Source organism: Saccopteryx leptura, chromosome 10, assembly GCF_036850995.1.
Source record: "Saccopteryx leptura isolate mSacLep1 chromosome 10, mSacLep1_pri_phased_curated, whole genome shotgun sequence".
Taxonomy (NCBI): domain Eukaryota; kingdom Metazoa; phylum Chordata; class Mammalia; order Chiroptera; family Emballonuridae; genus Saccopteryx; species Saccopteryx leptura.
In genome coordinates, this window is record NC_089512.1 from 58518559 (window position 1) to 58539260 (window position 20702).

Genomic DNA, 20702 nt, shown 5'->3' on the forward strand with positions numbered 1-20702 from the left:
CACTGTGATGAGTTAAGTGCAAACAAATCAGGATTAGATGAATTACATTTTCCCTCTAATACAGAGTTGAATGGATTTAAGGTGGTGAGGCCGTGTTTTGCAAATGTGTTTTTCAGATCCAGAATACTGAGTGACAATCAAAAAGCTCAGAGCATGGCCTTTGCCTCCTTATACTTAGAGGACAGTGTTTTCTCAACCAATGTGTATCTGGCCTCCATCCCTGGCAGGTAAACCATCAAATTTTGATGAATGCAGGAAGATTATTTCTTCTACAATGAGAAAATTTCCAACACAGCGACACTGAGCAGATGGAACATAAAGTCAAGTGTACAGCCACTGCCTGCTGCAAGGAGGCTAAAGGTACAGTTTAATTGTACACTGGCACCAAAGACAGATTGTCTAATTCGGGGGGGATTTGTGAGATTTTACTTTTGATCATGCCAAAGAGTGTTGTCAAGGCAGGAAGCAGTTCTATTCAAATGGCTCTGCTGTGATTTCCATGAAGTGGAAGTTCAAGGGCTCTTCTAGAACTCAGTGCCCATTGCCTGGCATGGGGCTAGTACCACAAGTCATTGACTGTGACATGAAAGAAAGAGAGAAAGAAAGAAAGAAAAGAGAAAGAAAGAAAGAAAGAAAGAAAGAAAGAAAGAAAGAAAGAAAGAAAGAAAGAAAGGAAGGAAGGAAGGAAGGAAGGAAGGAAGGAAGGAAGGAAGGAGGGAAGAGAGAGAGAGAAGGAAAGGAAGGGAGGGAGGGAGGGAGGGAGGGAGGAAGGAAGGGAGGAAGGAAAGAGTGAATCAGTCACACACTGGCAAAGGGTGCTAATATTAGTCAGGATTCTCCAGAGAAACAGAACCAAGAAGATATATAATTATATATATTATATGATATGTATTACTAGAAAAGGAGACATATGATGAATTGGCTCATGCAATTGTGGAGGCTAAGGAGTCCCACAATCTGCCTTCTGTAAGCTGAAGATCCAGGAAAGCTGAAGACATTATTCAGTCTGAGGCCTCAAGTTGAGAACTAGGGTAGCTGGTGGTGTAAATCTTAGTCTAAGGCAGTGGTTCTTAACCTTTCTAATGCCATGACCCCGCAATACAGTTCCTCATGTTGTGGTGACCCCAAACCAAAAAATAATTTTGGTGGCTACTTCATAACTGTAATTTTGCTACAGTTATGATTCGGAATGTAAATACCTGATATGCATTATGTATTCTCATTGCTACAAATCAAACATAATTTAAACATAGTGATTAATCACAAAAACAATATTTAATTATATATTGAGAAATATTTATTACTAATGGACCTCCTTACCTAGTGTATTGGGGCTACCATTCCATAAATAGCTGCTTAACTAATGGATCTGTTTTTTCCAGATTAGTGGCAAGTTTTCTATATAGAACAGTGTGAACTACGTCATAGGATACACTGCAGTTTCTGCACAGCATGGTATCTTTCAGGGCTCTTTCACACTATAAAGCAGCGGTTTCTGCGGTGGAATCCACATCTCATTTACTTCAATGGGAAATCCGCGGATTCCGCAGAAGAGAGATCCCCTGTACGGCAGAAATGCAGTTCTGACACATTTCTTCCTCTCCTATTCAAGTCAATGGGGGGCTGCCCCAGATTCTGCTCAAATATAGAGCATGTTGCTTAATTTTTTCCATGCTAAAACTTTTCGTAGAGCAGAAAAATTCCAAAGGTGGAATCTGCCACCCCCAATAGACTTCTATAGGAGGCAGATCTTTTACACTGCAGAATCCACACAGCAGATTCCTCAGTGTGAGGCCTCTTTCAGTCTATTGGGGGTGGCAGATTCCACCTTTGGAATTTTTCTGCTCTAGGAAAAATTCTAGCGTGGAAAAAATTAAGCAACATGCTCTATATTTGAGCGGAATCTGCTGCGGCCTCCCATTGACGTGAATAGTAGAGGAAGAAATGTGTCGGAAACTGTCATTTCTCCACCTCTTATTGAAATCAAAAGGAGGCTGTGGCGGATTGTGTGGTAACCTGAGATTCTCGGGAGCTCTCTTCCACAAAATCCACCGCACTCCCAATGAAATCAATAGGAGGCGGGTTCAATGCCGGAAACCGCTGATTTCAGCAGTTTCCTCATTCAGAATATGGGAAAATAGTGGGAGATATGGGAGATAATTATACACTGGGGAACAGTGTGAACTACATCTTATAGTGGTCTCTTATAGTATAAGACCGATGTAGTTCACACTGTGTAAATGTATGGTGCTTTGTGTAAGTGTAAGCCGCTTTGTGTACTGTGTAATGATTACACACAAAGCTCCTTACACTTACACAGTATTGTGTGTATGGTGAGTGTACTGTTTTTACATTATTAACCTTTTTTACACCAGCAGGCTGTCTCGCAGGCTCTCTTGGCTCTCCGCCTCTTGCATCTCCGCCTCCTAGGCTTCTGTCCTCCGGGGCTTGCTGCACCCGCCCACTGATGACATCAGCAAGCGCCGGACACACGTAATGAGCTGCTATGGACTGTGGTGCGTCCCCCCCCCCCCCGCTCCCCCCCCCTCTCCCCGCTTCCCCCGCCCCTTAGGCCCCGGACGGATGATGCAATCACGTCTGCGCATGACCACAGGCATTCAGTTTGGAATGCACGTCCATAACGGCGTGCATTCAAGCTGAATAGCGCTGCTGCAGACGGTAGCGCAGCTTCTCAGCGGCTAAAGCCATCAGAAATATGTATTTTCCCATGGCTTTAGGCGACCCCTGTGTTTTGGTCATTCGCCGGGGTCGCAACCCACAGGTTGAGAACCGCTGGTCTAAGGGCAAAAAAATAGGAGAGATGTCCCAGCTCAAGCTGTGAGGCTGGGAGAGGGAGGCTAATTCCTCCTTCTACCTTTTTTTCTATTCAGGTCCTCACCAGATTGGATCACACCCACTCACATTGGGGAGGACATTTACTTTACTGAGTCTACCAATTCAAATGCTAATCTCACCCAGAAACACCCTCACAGGCACAGAAATTATGTTTTATCAGGAAGCTCCATGGTCAATCAAGCTGATACATAAAATTAACCATCGCAGTGACCAAAAGACTAGACTTTGTCAAGAGGCCTACTCAGACGAGGTTAGGAAAGCAAAAGGCTAAGAGCCTTTGTTTTGAGCAATAGTAACCCCTGTCTTCTCTTATTATATGTGCATTTTCTTGCTCTGCTTCTCCCCTTGGCCTGCAGTCCCACTGAGGGCAAAGTGCATGTCTTACGTGGTCCCCCCTCCCCCCCCAGAGTGTTGCATGACATGTGACACTAGATGATTCTGAACTTATGGAAGAATCCAGTCCATCAACATCTTTCTCATCACCTTCACCATCATCTTTTCCTTCTGCTTCAGTATTTTTCTTCTCACATCAGGGTAGTGTTGTGCTGGTGTCCAAGTTCTTTTACACCAGGGGCTGCACAGAGGCACGTATTCGTCCTGTCTGTACGAGGGAGTTAGGCTTTGTGGAGTGGTCTCCATTGACCCCTCTTCTCTAGCACCTGCTGCTGGTGGTTCTGTAAGCACATCTTGAGGCAGGGCAGCTTGAAGTGCACTGAGGAATCACGTCTCAGGGGGAAAAAAGCTAGTGTTTATTAGTTAAATCACTTAGCAAAAATAAATAGTTCAATATCTAATAAAAACAACGACTGAAAGTTATATTGTGTCTGGTTGAAATACTTTGTTTTGACCCTATTCAGGAAAGAATGGTCCAAGTCTTGAATATCATGTTAATCCCTATTGCTCTTAACAAAACAACAAAGAACAGTGTATATTGATATAAAGAGAGTGAGAGCAGCCTTCCTATCCCACTAGTGTCTGTGCGAAGCAAGATATCTTTTACTGCAACAGGTTTTGCCTTTGAAAAGAGCCACAAAAACCTTCTGATTCTTTCCTGGTTTTCAGAGCTCTTGTGTCTCTCTTCTTTCTCTCTCTGCCTTTCTCAGTTAGAAGCCGGAAGTGGGAAGTGGAGACTCATGGAGACCTAGAGCCAGCTCATTTGGTTTCAGGTAACTATTGTGGATTCACTTTGGGTGAAAAAATTGAAATAACACAATAGCTACTCAAAAGGGAGAGAGCTCTTTGAGCCTGATCTGAAATGAACAATGTTTGGGGCCTTTTTATGGAAAAATTATCCTAGGACCACACTCTGACCACCCACAAAAAGTAGACTTTTACCATTTGTAATATACCATATTACTTAAACATAGATTGCAGAAAAGTAAATATAAACTTCTTATGTTTGTAGTTCTTATAAAACTATAAAAGAAAAAACAAATTGACAGGTTACATTAAAACCAAACAATAAAACTGATAAATTCAGACTAAGAACATCAATGTGAAAGGTGATGTGGTTTTTCCAGAACTAAACCACTGCTCAAATCAAGTTGCTGGCCAGCCTGGCCTCTGGGCGCTCCTCGGGCACAAAGACGTGCCCTTCAGTATTGTGTCCATCTCGGTTCCTGACTCCCTAGCTCTTGACAAAGTAGTACCATTTGGTGGCAAGAGAAATGGAAGGACAGATGCAAACCTGGGTCTTGGCTTTGCCTTGCACAGGTTGGTCATCCCGGTGATACAAAATATGCTCATATTAATTTTTTTGTTATCAACATGAAAGCCTGAGTTTAAAACTCCCCTTTAGAAATTTTACAGGTCCCTATAAATTTATCCCAGTAACCCAGTAAATATGAGTTTAAAGTTAGATAATTTAATTCAAGCTTATAATGGAAAGATTTTGATCATAACACAATGACCTTTCAGCATTTTTAGGATGTTTTTGTACTTTTTATTTTATTATTTTTTTGTATTTTTCTGAAGTTGGAAACGGGGAGGCAGTCAGACAGACTCCTACATGCGCCCCACCGGGATCCACCCGGCATGCCCACCAGGGGGCGATGCTCTGCCCATCTGGGGCGTCACTCTGTTGCAACCAGAGCCATTCTAGTGCCTGAGGCAGAGGCCATAGAGCCATCCTCAGCGCCCGGGCCAACTTTGCTCCAATAGAGCCTTGGCTGCGGGAGGGAAAGAGACAGAGAGGAAGGAGAGGGGGAGGTGTGAAGAAGCAGATGGGCGCTTCTCCTGTGTGCCCTGGCTGGGAATCGAACCCAGGACTCCTGCACACCAGGCCGACGCTCTACCACTGAGCCAACCGGCCAGGGCCTGTTTTTGTACTTTTTAAAGGAGTTCATTGAGCTTACTCATGGTTTTATCAAGTAGGGAATGAGTGTTTAGACAAAGAGCAATAAAAACCTTGAAGGAATTCAATGTTTCTTTTCCTTTTGTTTTTGTTTTATACAATCAGCACAGGCTTAGTTATGCTGCAATAACAAACAACTCCGAAATTGCAGTGGCTTAATTTAGCAAAGATGCATTTATCAAGTGCTGGTTGTGGTCACCTAAGAGCTCAGGCTGTTTGTTGGAGGTTTGATCCTGACATGTGCTTTTACCATCTCCCTGGCTAGAGAAGGAGATATTGACTCATGCTTGGCTCTCTAAACGTTTGTGACCAGCCCCAACACTCTGCTAGCTCTTCTTTGATCATCTCCCACTCATGACAGTTGCAGGACCTGCCAGAGGAGATACTGTCTCTGATATATCTATAGGTTATAGATATATCATAGATATATAGGTTGTCTGGCTTCGTTATCTCTCTAAAACTGCCCCTGCCATCTTAGAGAGAAAATGAGTAATGCAAAATAGGAAGGTCAATTTATTACTTTTAGGAAAAAAGGAAGAGGTGCATAGCTGAACAGAGATTAAACAGAAAATGCAGATTTTATGTTTAAAAGTAATTAACAAAAATGATACCATCTTCCTTCCTGGAATAAAGCTTATCTCAAATGACTCTGATAGTAGGTAGCTGAGCTTTGGAATTTGAATACTGTATTATATACTAGTCAGCAAACAGAGTTCCCAAACCCTTTAGGGAAACATAAACTATTCAGGGGTATTTGGTAACTATCTTTTTTTTGGGGGGGGGGTGACTGTAGTTACTGAGGGAAAAACTCTCTGACTACATATTTAGTATTTCCACTTTTGTATTTTATTTTTAAGCAGCAGTGGGGATCAAGGATAATTATTCAGGCAGTTTGTATTTAAATAAGATATATAAGTGGAAATATCACTTAATTTTCCTCTTACAAATCAGTTTTCAGTCGTGATGTTGAAATGTGCCATTAAAAGTACCTCATGCTATGATAATTAAATATTATGCTTTCCAAAGATGCTAAATGATACGTCCTGAGGGTCTCAAGATTTGCAAGTGTCTCTACTTTATAAAATGGAACTTTAAAATGAGCAAGAGTAACTATTTTATAAACTGAAGATTTAAGATGAAAATTAGATATGCTCTCAAGATATTATATTATATTAATGAAATATTCTTAACTGTCTGGGTACAATACAAAGAGTAGACATGTTTCTCTCTTCCAATAGAATATGTTCAATATGCTACTTTTTAGTTTTCTTTTGGCCATTATATTAAAAATAAATAAATATTGCCTCTTTTGTGCTAAGTAGCATAAATTTAGATGGAAAACACAGTTATTGCCTTTAATTATAGAAGTAAAATATAATATTGTAGAAAATCAGGAAGTACTGAAGAGCATTAAGAATCAAACAAACCAAACCAAACAAAATTAAAAACCTATTAATAATCTTTCTGTGTAGGAGCAATCATTTTTAATTTTTTTTAATTTATTGATTTTAGAGAAAGAGAAAGGGGGAAGGAAAGAGAGAGAGAGAGAGAGAGAGAGAGAGAGATCACTTTGTTGTTCCACTTATTTATACATTCACTGGTTGATTCTTGCATGTGTCCTGCCTGGGGATTGAACCCACAACCTTGGCATATGGGAATGACACCCTAGCCAAATGAGCTCCCCGGCCAGGGCAGGAACAACCGTTTCACAGTGTTTTTCTTACGAGTCTTTTAAGTGTGAGTATGTGTGAGTGCGCATGTGCACTTAACAGTGGGATCATGTATAAGAAACTGTACTTTTTACATTTTTCATTTAACATTAGAATATTGTGAGTGATGATGGTGAGAAATGTACCAGGTCCCATTCCATAACCTTTTTCTTATAAGTATGCACTCTGCACCCAAACTCCAGAGCACTGTTCTTGGCATTAAGGTAACAGTCCTTACCTACAGAATGTATCCATATGGATGCTTTTGTAAGCAAGTTATCAGAAAACCTGGCTTAAATTGGCTTCAACAATGAATTTATTATCTCACATTCTTAGAAGTCCCAGATAATTCAGGGTTTAAGGTTGCTTAATTTAGTGGCAATAGTTTTGTAAAGGACCAAAGTTTTTCCCATCTCTCCTCTTTACTGTCCACCCAATTGGCTTTGTCCCATGACTGGCAGCAGCAATTAGGTCAACAGGCTTTCTTCTTTATGCTTAAAGAGAGAAAGAGGGAGGAGTGATGTCACGGAAATGGCGCCGTGAGCAGCGCGTCCGACAGATCTCCCCAAAATCACAACAAATTTATCAACTAGAAACAGAAAAATTTATCCTCGGAGCATTCCGGAGTTCCACACAAACTGAAAGTGAAAGGACTGTTATCACTTGAATCTGAGAGACGAGGGTGTGGAGGAAGATAACTACCGCAGGAACGTTCATTCAAGCCGCGGAGGGAGCGCGCCTGTGTGCTATCAACAAGACCACCCTCAGATGCCAATAAGAAAGAGGATATCGAATATTATGGATACAAAAGAAAGAGAAGTAACACAAATAGATGTGGAAAAATCTATGGAGAAAAGACTTAACATATTGGAAGCCTTGGAGCTAAATGACAGAGAATTTAAAATAGAAATCTTAAAAATACTCAGAGATATACAAGAAAACACAGAAAGGCAATTTAGGGAGATCAGAAAACAACTCAATGAACACAAAGAATATATTACCAAGGAAATTGAAACTATAAAAACAAATCAAACAGAAATGAAAAACTCAATTCACGAGCTGAAAAATGAGGTAACAAGCTTAGCTAACAGAACAGCCCAGATAGAAGATAGGATTAGTGAAATAGAAGACAAACAACTTGAGGCACAACAGAGAGAAGAAGAAAGAGACTCAAAAATAATAAAAAACGACCCTGGCCGGTTGGCTCAGCGGTAGAGCGTCGGCCTAGCGTGTGGAGGACCCGGGTTCAATTCCCGGCCAGGGCACCCAGGAGAAGCGCCCATTTGCTTCTCCACTCCTCCGCCGCGCTTTCCTCTCTGTCTCTCTCTTCCCCTCCCGCAGCCAAGGCTCCATTGGAGCAAAGATGGCCCGGGCGCTGGGGATGGCTCTGTGGCCTCTGCCTCAGGCGCTAGAGTGGCTCTGGTCGCAACATGGCGACGCCCAGGATGGGCAGAAAATTGCCCCCTGGTGGGCAGAGCGTCGCCCCATGGTGGGCGTGCCGGGTGGATCCTGGTCAGGCACATGCGGGAGTCTGTCTGACTGTCTCTCCCTGTTTCCAGCTTCAGAAAAATGCAAAAATGCAACAAAAAAAAATAAATAAAATAAATAAAAAAAAAACAAAAAAAAAAAAACGAGAAAGCCCTACAGGAATTGTCTGACTCCATCAGAAAGAATAACATAAGAATAATAGGTATATCAGAGGGAGAAGAGAAAGAAAATGGAATGGAGAATATACTCAAACAAATAATAGACGAGAACTTCCCAAGCCTGTGGAAAGAACTAAAGCCTCAAATTCAAGAAGCAAACAGAACACTGAGTTTTCTTAACCCCAACAAACCCACTCCAAGGCACATCATAATAAAGATGACACAAACCAATGACAAAGAAAAAATTCTCAAGGCAGCCAGGGAAGAGTACAACATATAAAGGAAGGCCTATTAGATTATCATCAGATTTCTCAGCAGAAACTCTACAAGCTAGAAGAGAGTGGACCCCAATATTTAAAGCCCTGAAAGAGAGGAACTTTCAGCCAAGAATATTATACCCATCAAAGCTATCCTTCAAGTACGAAGGAGATATAAAAACATTCACAAATACAGAAAAGATGAGAGAATTTATCAGCAGAAATCCCCCACTCCAGGAAATACTAAAGGGGGTTTTCCAACCAGATTCAAAGAACAAAAGAAAACAACACCACAAGTAACAGCTCCACCAAGAACACAATAAAACCAAACTTAAACTGTGACAACAAAGGAAAAAAAGGGGGAAGAGGATGGAGATTAACAGTAGCAAAGGACGATGAAGTGCAGAAATACTCATAAGATAGGGTACTACAATGAATATGGTAGGTACCCTTTTCATTACTTAATGGTAACCACCCTTGAAAAAACCACCACAAAAACACTTGACTTAAAAAAGGTAGCAACTGAGGAAAGAAGTATGGAACACAAACAAACAAAATCAAATGATAGAAAAACAAAAGAGAAGAATCAAACAAGATACAAAACTAACAGAAAACAATTTATAAAATGGCAGTAGGGAACCCACAAGTGTCAATAATTACACTAAATGTAAATGGATTAAACTTACCAATAAAAAGACACAGAGTAGCAGAATGGATTAAAAAAGAAAATCCAACTGTATGCTGCCTACAAGAAACACACCTAAGCAACAAGGATAAAAACAAATTCAAAGTGAAAGGCTGGAAAACAATACTCCAAGCAAACAACACCCCAAAAAAAGCAGGTGTAGCAATACTCATATCTAATAATGCTGACTACAAGACAGAAAAAGTACTCAGAGACAAAAATGGTCATTTCATAATGATTAAGGGGAAGTTGAATCAAGAAGACATAACAATCCTTAATATATATGCACCAAACCAAGGAGCACCAAAATATATAAGACAGCTACTTATTGACCTTAAAACAAAAACTAACAAAAATACAATCATACTTGGAGACCTCAATACACCGCTGACGGCTCTAGATCGGTCATCCAAACAGAGAATCATTAAAGATATAGTGGCCGTAAACGAAATACTAGAACACCTGGATATGATAGACATCTACAGGACACTTCATCCCAAAGTGACAGAGTATACATTTTTCTCTAGTGTACATGGAACATTCTCAAGAATTGACCATATGTTGGGCCACAAAGACAATATCAGCAAATTTAGAAAAATTGAAATTGTACCAAGCATATTTTCTGATCATAAAGCCTTGAAACTAGAATTCAACTGCAAAAAAGAGGGGGAAAACCCCACAAAAATGTGGAAACTAAACAACATACTTCTAAAAAATGAATGGGTCAAAGAAGAAATAAGCGCAGAGATCAAAAGATATATACAGACAAATGAAAATGAAAATACGACATATCAGAATCTCTGGGATGCAGCAAAAGCAGTAATAAGAGGAAAGTTCATATCACTTCAGGCCTATATGAACAAACAAGAGAGAGCCGAAGTAAACCACTTAACTTCACACCTTAAGGAACTAGAAAAAGAAGAACAAAGACAACCCAAAACCGGCCAAAGAAAGGAGATAATAAAAATCAGAGCAGAAATAAATGAAATAGAGAACAGAAAAACTATAGAAAAAATCAATAAAACAAGGAGCTGGTTCTTTGAAAAGATCAACAAAATTGACAAACCCTTGGCAAGACTCACCAAGGAAAAAAGACACAGGACTCAAATAAATAAAATCCAAAATGAAAGAGGAGAGATCACCACAGACATCATAGATATACAAAGAATTATTGTTGAATACTATGAAAAATTATATGCCACCAAATACAACAATCTAGAAGAAATGGATAAATTCCCAGAACAATACAACCTTCCTAGACTGAGTAATGAAGAAGCAGAAAGCCTAAACAGACCAATCAGCAGGGAGGAAATAGAAAAAACTATTAAAAACCTCCCCAAAAATGAAAGTCCAGGCCCAGATGGTTATACTAGTGAATTCTATCAAACATTCAAAGAAGACTTGGTTCCTATTCTACTCAAAGTCTTCCAAAAAATTGAAGAAGAAGCAATACTTCCAAACACATTTTATGAGGCCAACATAACCCTCATACCAAAACCTGGCAAGGATGGCACAAAGAGAGAAAACTACAGACCAATATCTCTAATGAATACAGATGCTAAAATACTAAACAAAATACTGGCAAATCGAATACAACAACATATTAAAAAAATAATACATCATGATCAAGTGGGATTCATCCCAGAATCTCAAGGATGGTTCAACATACGCAAAACGGTTAACGTAATACACCATATCAACAAAACAAAGAACAAAAACCACATGATCTTATCAATAGATGCAGAAAAGGCTTTTGATAAAATACAACACAATTTTATGTTTAAGACTCTCAACAAAATGGGTATAGAAGGAAAATATCTCAACATGATAAAGGCCATATATGATAAACCATCAGCCAACATCATTTTAAACGGCATAAAACTGAGGACTTTCTACCTTAAATCAGGAACAAGACAGGGTTGTCCACTCTCTCCACTCTTATTTAACGTGGTGCTAGAAGTTCTGGCCAGAGCAATCAGACAAGACAAAGAAATAAAAGGCATCCATATCGGAAAAGAAGAAGTAAAGGTATCACTTTTTGCTGATGATATGATCCTATACATCGAAAACCCGAAGGACTCCACAAAAAGATTATTAGAAACAATAAACCAATACAGTAAGGTCGCAGGATACAAAATTAACATACAAAAGTCCATAGCCTTTCTATATGCAAACAATGAAATATTAGAAAACGAACTCAAAAAAATAATCCCCTTCACGATTGCAACAAAAAAAATAAAATACCTAGGAATAAACATAACAAAGAATGTAAAGGACCTATATAACGAAAACTACAAGGCATTATTAAGAGAAATAGAAAAAGACACAATGAGATGGAAAAATATTCCTTGTTCTTGGATAGGAAGAATAAATATAATTTAAATGGCCATATTACCCAAAGCAATATATAAATTTAATGCAATTCCCATCAAAATTCCTATGAGATTTTTTAAAGAAATGGAACAAAAAATCATCAGATTTATATGGAACTATAAAAAACCCCGAATAGCCAAAACAATCCTAAGGAAAAAGAATGAAGCTGGAGGCATTACAATACCTGACTTTAAACTATATTATAGGGCCACGATAATCAAAACAGCATGGTATTGGCAGAAAAATAGACACTCAGACCAATGGAACAGAATAGAAAGCCCAGAAATAAAACCACATATATATGGTCAAATAATCTTTGATAAAGGGGCCAACAACACACAATGGAGAAAAGAAAGCCTCTTCAACAAATGGTGTTGGGAAAACTGGAAAGCCACATGTAAAAGAATGAAACTCGACTACAGCCTGTCCCCGTGTACTAAAATTAATTCAAAATGGATCAAAAACCTAAATATAAGACCTGAAACAATAAAATACATAGAAGAAGACATAGGTACTAAAATCATGGACCTGGGTTTTAAAGAACATTTTATGAACTTGACTCCAATGGCAAGAGAAGTGAAGGCAAAGATAAATGAATGGGACTACATCAGAATAAAAAGTTTTTGCTCAGCAGGAGAAACTGATATCAAAATAAACAGACAGCCAACTAAATGGGAAATGATATTTTCAAACAACAGCTCAGATAATGGCCTAATATCCAAAATTTACAAAGAACTCATAAAACTCAACAAGAAACAAACAATCCAATAAAAAAATGGGAAGAGGACATGAACAGACACTTCTCCCAGGAAGAAAAACAAATGGCCAACAGATATATGAAAAGATGCTCAGCTTCATTAGTTATTAGAGAATTGCAAATCAAAACTACAATGAGATACCACCTCACCCCTGTTAGATTAGCTATTATCAACAAGACGGGTAATAGCAAGTGTTGGAGAGGCTGCGGAGAAAAGGGAACTCTCATCCACTGTTGGTGGGACTGTAAAGTAGTACAACCATTATGGAGGAAAGTATGGTGGTTCCTCAAAAAACTGCAAATAGAACTACCTTATGACCCAGCAATCCCTCTACTGGGTATATACCCCAAAACCTCAGAAACATTGATACGTAAAGACACATGTAGCCCCCATGTTCATTGCAGCACTGTTCACAGTGGCCAAGACATGGAAACAACCAAAAAGCCCTTCAATAGAAGACTGGATAAAGAAGATGTGGCACATATACACTATGGAATACTACTCAGCCATAAGAAATGATGACATCAGATCATTTACAGCAAAATGGTGGGATCTTGATAACATTATACGGAGTGAAATAAGTAAATCAGAAAAAAACAAGAACTACATGATTCTATACATTGGTGGAACATAAAAACGAGACTAAGAGACATGGACAAGAGTGTGGTGGTTACCAGGGGTGGGGGGAGGGAGGACATGGGAGGGAGGGAGGGAGAGAGTTAGGGGGAGGGGGAGGGGCACAGAGAACTAGATAGAGGGAGGCAGAGGACAATCTGACTTTGGGCGAGGGGTATGCAACATAATTTAATGACAAAATAACCTAGACATGTCTTCTTTGAATATATGTACCCTGATTTATTAATGTCATCCTATTATCATTAATAAAAATTTATTAAAAAAAAAAAAAGAGAGAAAGAGAAAGGCCCCTCCATCACTTGGGGGTCTGACTGGTCCAGTTTAGATTACATTCCTACCCCGATACCATTAGCAGTTGCCTCATGTAGTGCTTAAACCTGGGATCTGGAAGGACTGAATTAGATTTATTGGAATCCATACCCTGAGCTGAGTATGGTGTCACCTGCTCCTGTATCACATAAGCTGTAGGGGTGGAGGCTCAATATCTGAACAAAACTGGGGTTCTGTTGGGAAAGGTGGGATAGATACTGCATAGGCATCCAGCATTGTCCAGCAAATGGGCCCCTTACAGTGTCACTCCTGTGTACTCTCGTCACATCTCTAGGGTCACTCTGAACCATGTTTCTATCTCTTTTTTTAAAATTTATTTTATTTTTTTTACAGAGACAGAGAGACAGTCAGAGTGACGGATAGACAGGGACAGACAGACAGGAATGGAGAGATGAGAAGCATCAATCATTAGTTTTTCGTTGCGCATTGCGACATCTTAGTTGTTCATTGATTGCTTTCTCATATGTGCCTTGACCGTGGGTCTTCAGGAGACCGAGTAACCCCTTGCTCGAGCCAGTGACCTTGGGTCCAAGCTGGTGAGCTTTGTTCAAACCAGATGAGCCTGCACTTAAGCTGGTGACCTCGGGGTCTCGAACCTGGGTCTTCCGCATCCCAGTTTGACGCTCTATCCACTGCACCACCGCCTGGTCAGTCTCTATCTCTCTCTCTCTCTTTTTTTTTAAAGAATTTTTTATTTATTGATTTTAGAGAGAGAAGAGAGAGAGAGAAAGAGAAAGAGAGAAACGGTGGTGGGGAGGAGCAGGAAGCATCAACTCATAGTAGTTGCTTCTCGTATGTGCTTTGACCAGGCAAGCCCAGAGCTTCAAACCAGCGACCTCAGCATTCCAAATCGATGATCCATCCACTGCACCACCACAGTGCAGGTACTATCTCTTTATTAATTCCAGTACCTTTTGAGATAGTTGTATGCTCTACCTCAGGGCCTTTGCACATGCTGTCTTCTCTTCCTGGACTGCTCTTCCCTACTCTCCTTTTTCTTAGTAAATTGCTACTCATCCTTCAAATCCAGCTGAGCTCCCACTTCCTCTAGCTCAGTCAAATCCCTTATTCCTCTGTCCTCTAGCCCTTCTTAGTGTTTATTCTCTACTTATTAATATCCCTTTTTGACTCATTGTTTTCTCCCACTAACTCTAGGCTCCCTGAGGGCCAAGATTACCTCACCATTTTATTTTCTGGGCCTAACACAGTGCCTGAAATGTGTAAGGTACTCAATAGATAATTTCTAAATTAAAAAAAAAAAAATGAGTGATGGAAGCTAATTTTAAACAGAGGTTAGATATCCGTGTTTATTTCAAGTATTTTCTTACAGAGTAATAGAGATGATGTTTACAGCTGACATCACTAGAGGAGGTATTCAGAATGAGGAGGCAGGGGAGGGAAGGATGTGGTAACTGTAATACCCTGTGGTTACGTGGTATCTCACCACGCTGTTATGGCAGATCTCATAGGACAAAAGATAACTTCATAACTCCTTTCTTACTTTGTCACCTGATCAAGGTAAATCTCCTTATTTCTATGAGAGAAGAGATAATCATTAGATATAATGAGAAATGAGAACATAATCAAAGCATGGCGCTCCTCATGACCAGTATTTTTGTTTTATTTAATGAAAAAATATAGATGTTATGTTAGGAAATTAAAGAGTCTGTATGATTTGAACCTTTAATATATGTGAAGAGTGTTATTTATTAAAATGTTGATAACTCACTAGATTTAACACAATTAATGTCAAACTTCTATCAATAATAATACCAGTACAAATGGTCAATGAGGGAATACATAGAGGAAATTCATTGTGTACAGAAAAACAATTGGTTAATATTTCCCTGTATCCTTTTGCACTCTTTGTTCACATTATTTTGATGTCTGCCTCTATCTCATTGCCTGGGCAGACTATATCTAACCTTGAGTCGTTAGGACATTCTACTTTTTCCCATCTCTTGCTATGATAGGTAATGCTCAGATGACCATCTCATATATACACACATATTGGTATAATTCCACATTCTAGGTTATGTTGTCCAGACATTTTTCCAGAAATAGAATTACTGGGATCTCCACTTTTAATATCTAGCTCTGAAAACCTCTGTGAATTCAATATTGTAAAAGCGTGTTGGCTTACTGCAGTTCTGAAACCCGAGAAGACGAGACAGAGGAGACTAGGTGTCCAGCTCAGGGCACGGCACTGATTCACTGGCGATACTCAACTGGGGGGCTCCGCAAAAGCACCTGGGGTGGGGCATCGGGGTCTGCCCGCATGTGTGAGTTGTCAGCTGCGTCACACACGGGGACATTTCTTGCCTAGACCCCAATGTGTGAGAACCCTAAGGGAAACCCAGGTGAGGTCCATGTCAGCAGCTCACCTTTAAACACTGGACATGGAAAGTGATCAATCAGCCAACCATAAGGAAAAAAGTATAAATAAAACATGTCCCTCTCAAAGAGGACAAAGCTGCAATTTCCCAAGTGCACTGTAATTGCTTCTGGTTAATTATCACAGTGGTGAGCTGGGAGCACCAAAGGCACTCACTGATATCCGCAATGTGGATAAGAATAATGTCACTTCTTTTTTTTGCTTTTTTTGTAGCAGAGACAGGGAGATTCAGAGAGAGGGACAGATAGGGACAGACAGACAGGAAGGGAGAGAGATGAGAAGCATCAATTCTCCGTTGCAGCACCTTAGTTGTTCATTGATTGCTTTCTCATATGTGCCTTGACGGGGGGGGGGGGCTATAGCAGACTGAGTGACCCCTTGCTCAAGCCAGTGACCTTGGTCTCAAGCTGGTGAGCCTTGCTCAAACCAGATGAGCCCGCACTCAAGCTGGCGACCTGGGAGTCTCAAAACTGGGTCCTCCACATCCCTGTCCGACGCTCCATCCACTGTGCCACTGCCTGGTCAGGTGTCACTTCTTGACTGATCCTGATTTTGTTATCGAGATGTGGACATTGCATACCCAGTTCCCTTGGATAGTAAGAGATAGATGGGGACTTCAGGTAGCTTATCATTTTGGGTTGTCAATTTTTATCATCATTGTAATTCCTAACAATAATTATAGTAATATGATTATTAACAATAAACACTAATAATTACAATAATATTAAATGCAGCCTCTACGCTCAGCACTTCACATGCATTAGCTACTGAATGCCCACCAGTCAAAGGGAAGATTACTTTTCTAATTTTCAGATTTGGCAACTGAAGCTCTGCGAGGTTAAGTGACTTGCTCAAGGTGACATAGCTGACATTAAATCCCAGTTCTTTTGCCAAGGTCCAGAAAATTTTCCCTTAACCACAGCAGTAGACACCTCAGTTCCCCACCTATGTCTCCTGGGACCCCTTTTACCAGTCAGTGCACCTATACCCTAACACTAGAGGGACTGCCCTTTTTTTGTTTGTTTAAGTGAGAGGAAGGAAGATAGTGAGACAGACTTCTGCATGTGTCTCAAGTGGGATCCACCTGGCAACCCCTGACTGTCTGGGGCTGATCTTCAAGTCAACCAAGCTATCTTCAGTGCCAGAGGCTGACACTTGGATTAACTGAGCTATCCTGAGTGCCTGGGTCCAACACTCAAACCAGTCCAGCCACTGACTGTGGGAGGGAAGAGGGAGAGAAGGAGGAGAAGGAGAGGTGAGAAGCAGATGGTTACTTCTCTTGTGTGCCCTGACCGGGAATCAAAACCAGGGTGTCCATACACTGGGCCAACGCTCTATCCACTGAGCCAACCAGCCAGGGCCTAAAGGGACTACTCTTAATAGCTCAAACCTGAAGCCTTTTGGGGGGTTATTGCCCTTCAGATATTAGAGCCACTTTACCAAGAAGTAGCTGGGAGTTTCAGGGTGGCCTAGAACAGCCCATAGCTAATAACCAGCTAATGGATAAGTATAAAGCTCAACAACTTCGTTTTAAGGTGGTTCAAGATGCAGTTTATTCTCTAGGGCCCCTGCAGGATAAGTCTATGGCTAGACGTCACCTAAACTACATTCTTGCTTAATTTCATTTCCCTAGATAGGATTACTTCCCTCTCTCCCATAGTGGTTCTCCTGAGATCTTCCCCTAATAAATGCCTTTTACACAAATCCCCTCTCAGGCTGCCTGGCCTGATACAGCTACTATGTTAAGTTTGCTCCCAGTAGGTGTGCTGATTTGCTCAAAGAATCCTTCCCATTGAAACAGTTATCACCTTGCCTGTTGTGTGATCTTGGGCAAGTCCTTTACATCTCAGGCCCTAAGTTCCCTTCTCTGCAAGAAAAGAGGTCTAGATCGGATGGTCCCCAGGACTATTCTAGTCCTGAAAGCCACTGCTGTTGCTTTTCACTTTCTAAAAATACATTTGTTTCTAGAGAGCTCTATTGCTGTGTCCAAAAAAGGACATTTGGCTTGGCAGTTTGCTCCTGGTAGGAAGACTCCCAGAGAGTGTGAACTTGCTTTTCTCCCCCTCTCTTCATCCTGACCACAGAAGACTCCTGAGGAGACTGGAGCCCACTGGGGGCTTGTTTGTGTGACTCTATGGTCTGAAGTATTCAATTCAATCTGAAATGTCTTTAGAAGTAAATAGTATTCCTGAGGTCAGACAACAAGAGTAGCCTTCCACAAGACAGGGAAGTTGCTGTTTGAAGTGGGGGCAGATGAGCCCAGAGAATGGATCATCAGATTTATCAAGATGAAGGTCACTGGTGATTTTGACAAAAGTGGATTCAATACAATTCATCCTGAGTGGAGTGAGTTAAATAGAGAATAATAAGAGGTGAGGAGGTGAAAACAGTTCAGAGAGGAGTGGGGACAGGCCATCCTTGGAGGGAAGAAGGCAGTATACATGGTCCAGCTAACAAGGTTGGTGCATCAGATGTGGGGGTGACAGTATCCCTTGCATCTAAATAGTTTTCTAAATGCAGTCATAAACCAAGAGGGAAAAAGGGTAGAAAAATGGGGTAATTTAAAGGGAAAGGAGAAGTTCTGGAAATAGTTTTAAAGGCTGTGAAGCAGATTTATTAGGGGAATTGTTAGGCAGTGCTAAGATACAGTTACGTAGTTAAAAAGAGAGATCTACCTTCATATTGTTTTTCTCTATAGCCAAATTCAGCTGCTCTGGTACAGAGTGGGGGTGGCTGGGGTTTTGCTCAAGTGATTTGATGAAAGAATAAGGAGGTAGAAAATTGGAAGTAGAGTGAAGGAATTAGTGTAGTGATGGACTGTGATATCTAAGCAGGGATGTGAAGACTGAAATGACAAAATGAATAATAAAAAAAAAAGGTTAATGGATTGGAGCTTCTGGTGGGTTTGAAGAATGAAGGTCATTGAGTGAGTGAGCTGGAAGCTCAGGACGTGATGTTCAGCAAGTAGGATGGATGAGCTGAGATGTTGAGATGGTTCAGATAATGGAAATGACAAGGTCTAGGGCCGGCTGAGGAATGATGATTGAGCTATCGTGGAGAAAAAGGTCAGCAGAAGTAAAGATCAAGGAACAATGCTAAGGTCACCTATGTAGGTGTTAAAGTCACAAGAATGATGAAAAGAGCAGAGGTGGAGATGAAGATGAACAAGGTGCTAAAATCTCTAAAGAAGAGTCATAATAGTCTAAAAACATCAAAAAAGTCTTTAAACAATGTCTAAAAATGAAGAGAGAAAATGGTCTGGGCTTCACAGGAGTTGAGATTTTTGAGAGGAAAAGGGAGGGGAGAAAAGAGGATACCTACCCCACCTTTGGGAGATAAAGCAGTTCTCACTGGAAAGACATGTAGGAAAGCTGTGCTCTTGGGGTGGCCAGCTTTCAAAGCAGGCAGTGCTCTGTGAACTCTCTTAGCTCCCAACCAGACAGTGCTGCCACCAAGGAAAGAAAAATTTGAGCAGGTAGCCATGCTAGAGGATTTCTATCAGAAGATCATTTGGTAGGCTGTTGTGGAAATGGAATATTGGTGCTTGGCATCAACTCTGACCTCCATCCAATGTGCCTTCTTATATGGCAAAGACTGGAAAGGTGAAGATGGAACTTCCCAGACTCTCTTGCAGCTAGGTTCCCAGATGTTCTCTAGTTTCAGTCAAGCATGTGCTCGCAGGTAGGATTCAGGAAGTAGAAATGAGGCAGGGGATATGCTAGCACAGCTTCTGCTGATAGCAGCAGTGACAGAGCAATGTGTAGAGGCTTGGAGAGTAAGGTTATCACCGGCTTTGTGTCTATTAAGAGGCAGAATATAGAGAACCCATGTTGGTGATGCAGATTGCAGCAGGCTGTGAGGTTGTGGAGCTGGCAGCAGTTGTGGAGATTTCCTGACTATGGTGTCTCTCTGATCATGGTAGTGGTTGCATGGATATAGGATCAGCAGTTGTAATGGAAGTTTCCAAATAAGGCAATGCCTCCTTGTCAGAGCAGAGGCAGCTAGCAATCTTTTGGGTGATCCAATTCTGCTAGCCTAGAAAACTTTAGAGTCATTTTCTTCAGGTCTCCAGGGATTCTGTAAACCATCTAATACCCTGAAAAAAAAAAAAAACCCTTACGTTTACAATTGATGGAGTATATTTTATACTCTGCAACTGAATCCTGGTGGGTATATGGGCCTAAGTCAGGGGTCGGGAACCTATGGCTTGCGAGCCAGATGTGCCTCTTTTGATGGCTGCATCTGGCTCGCAGACAAATCTTTAATAAAAAAAATAATAACATTAAAAATATAAAACATTCTCACATATTAAAATCCATTCATTTCCTACCACTCATGTTCATGGTTGCGGGGTGATAGAGCCAATCACAGCTGTCCTCCGGGACAACACCACATTTTTATTGGATAATGCATAATGTACACGGGTCGTTGTGAGGTCAGGAAGTAAACTTCCCTCCTTTTAATCAAGTAGTCAGCTAGCTAATTGCAGAAACCCTTTTGACGAAGAAGATGGCAAAAAGAATAAAAGATGAGAAGTATCTTATTTTTCAGCAGAAATGGGCAGAGGAATTTGCCTTTATGGAGAGAGCAGGTTCTGTAGTGTGTCTAATATGCAATGATAAAATTGATGCTTCTTATCTCTCTCCCTTCCTGTCTCTCTGTCTCTCTGTCAAAAAAAAAAAAAAAGAGTCCTAAATGGTAAGG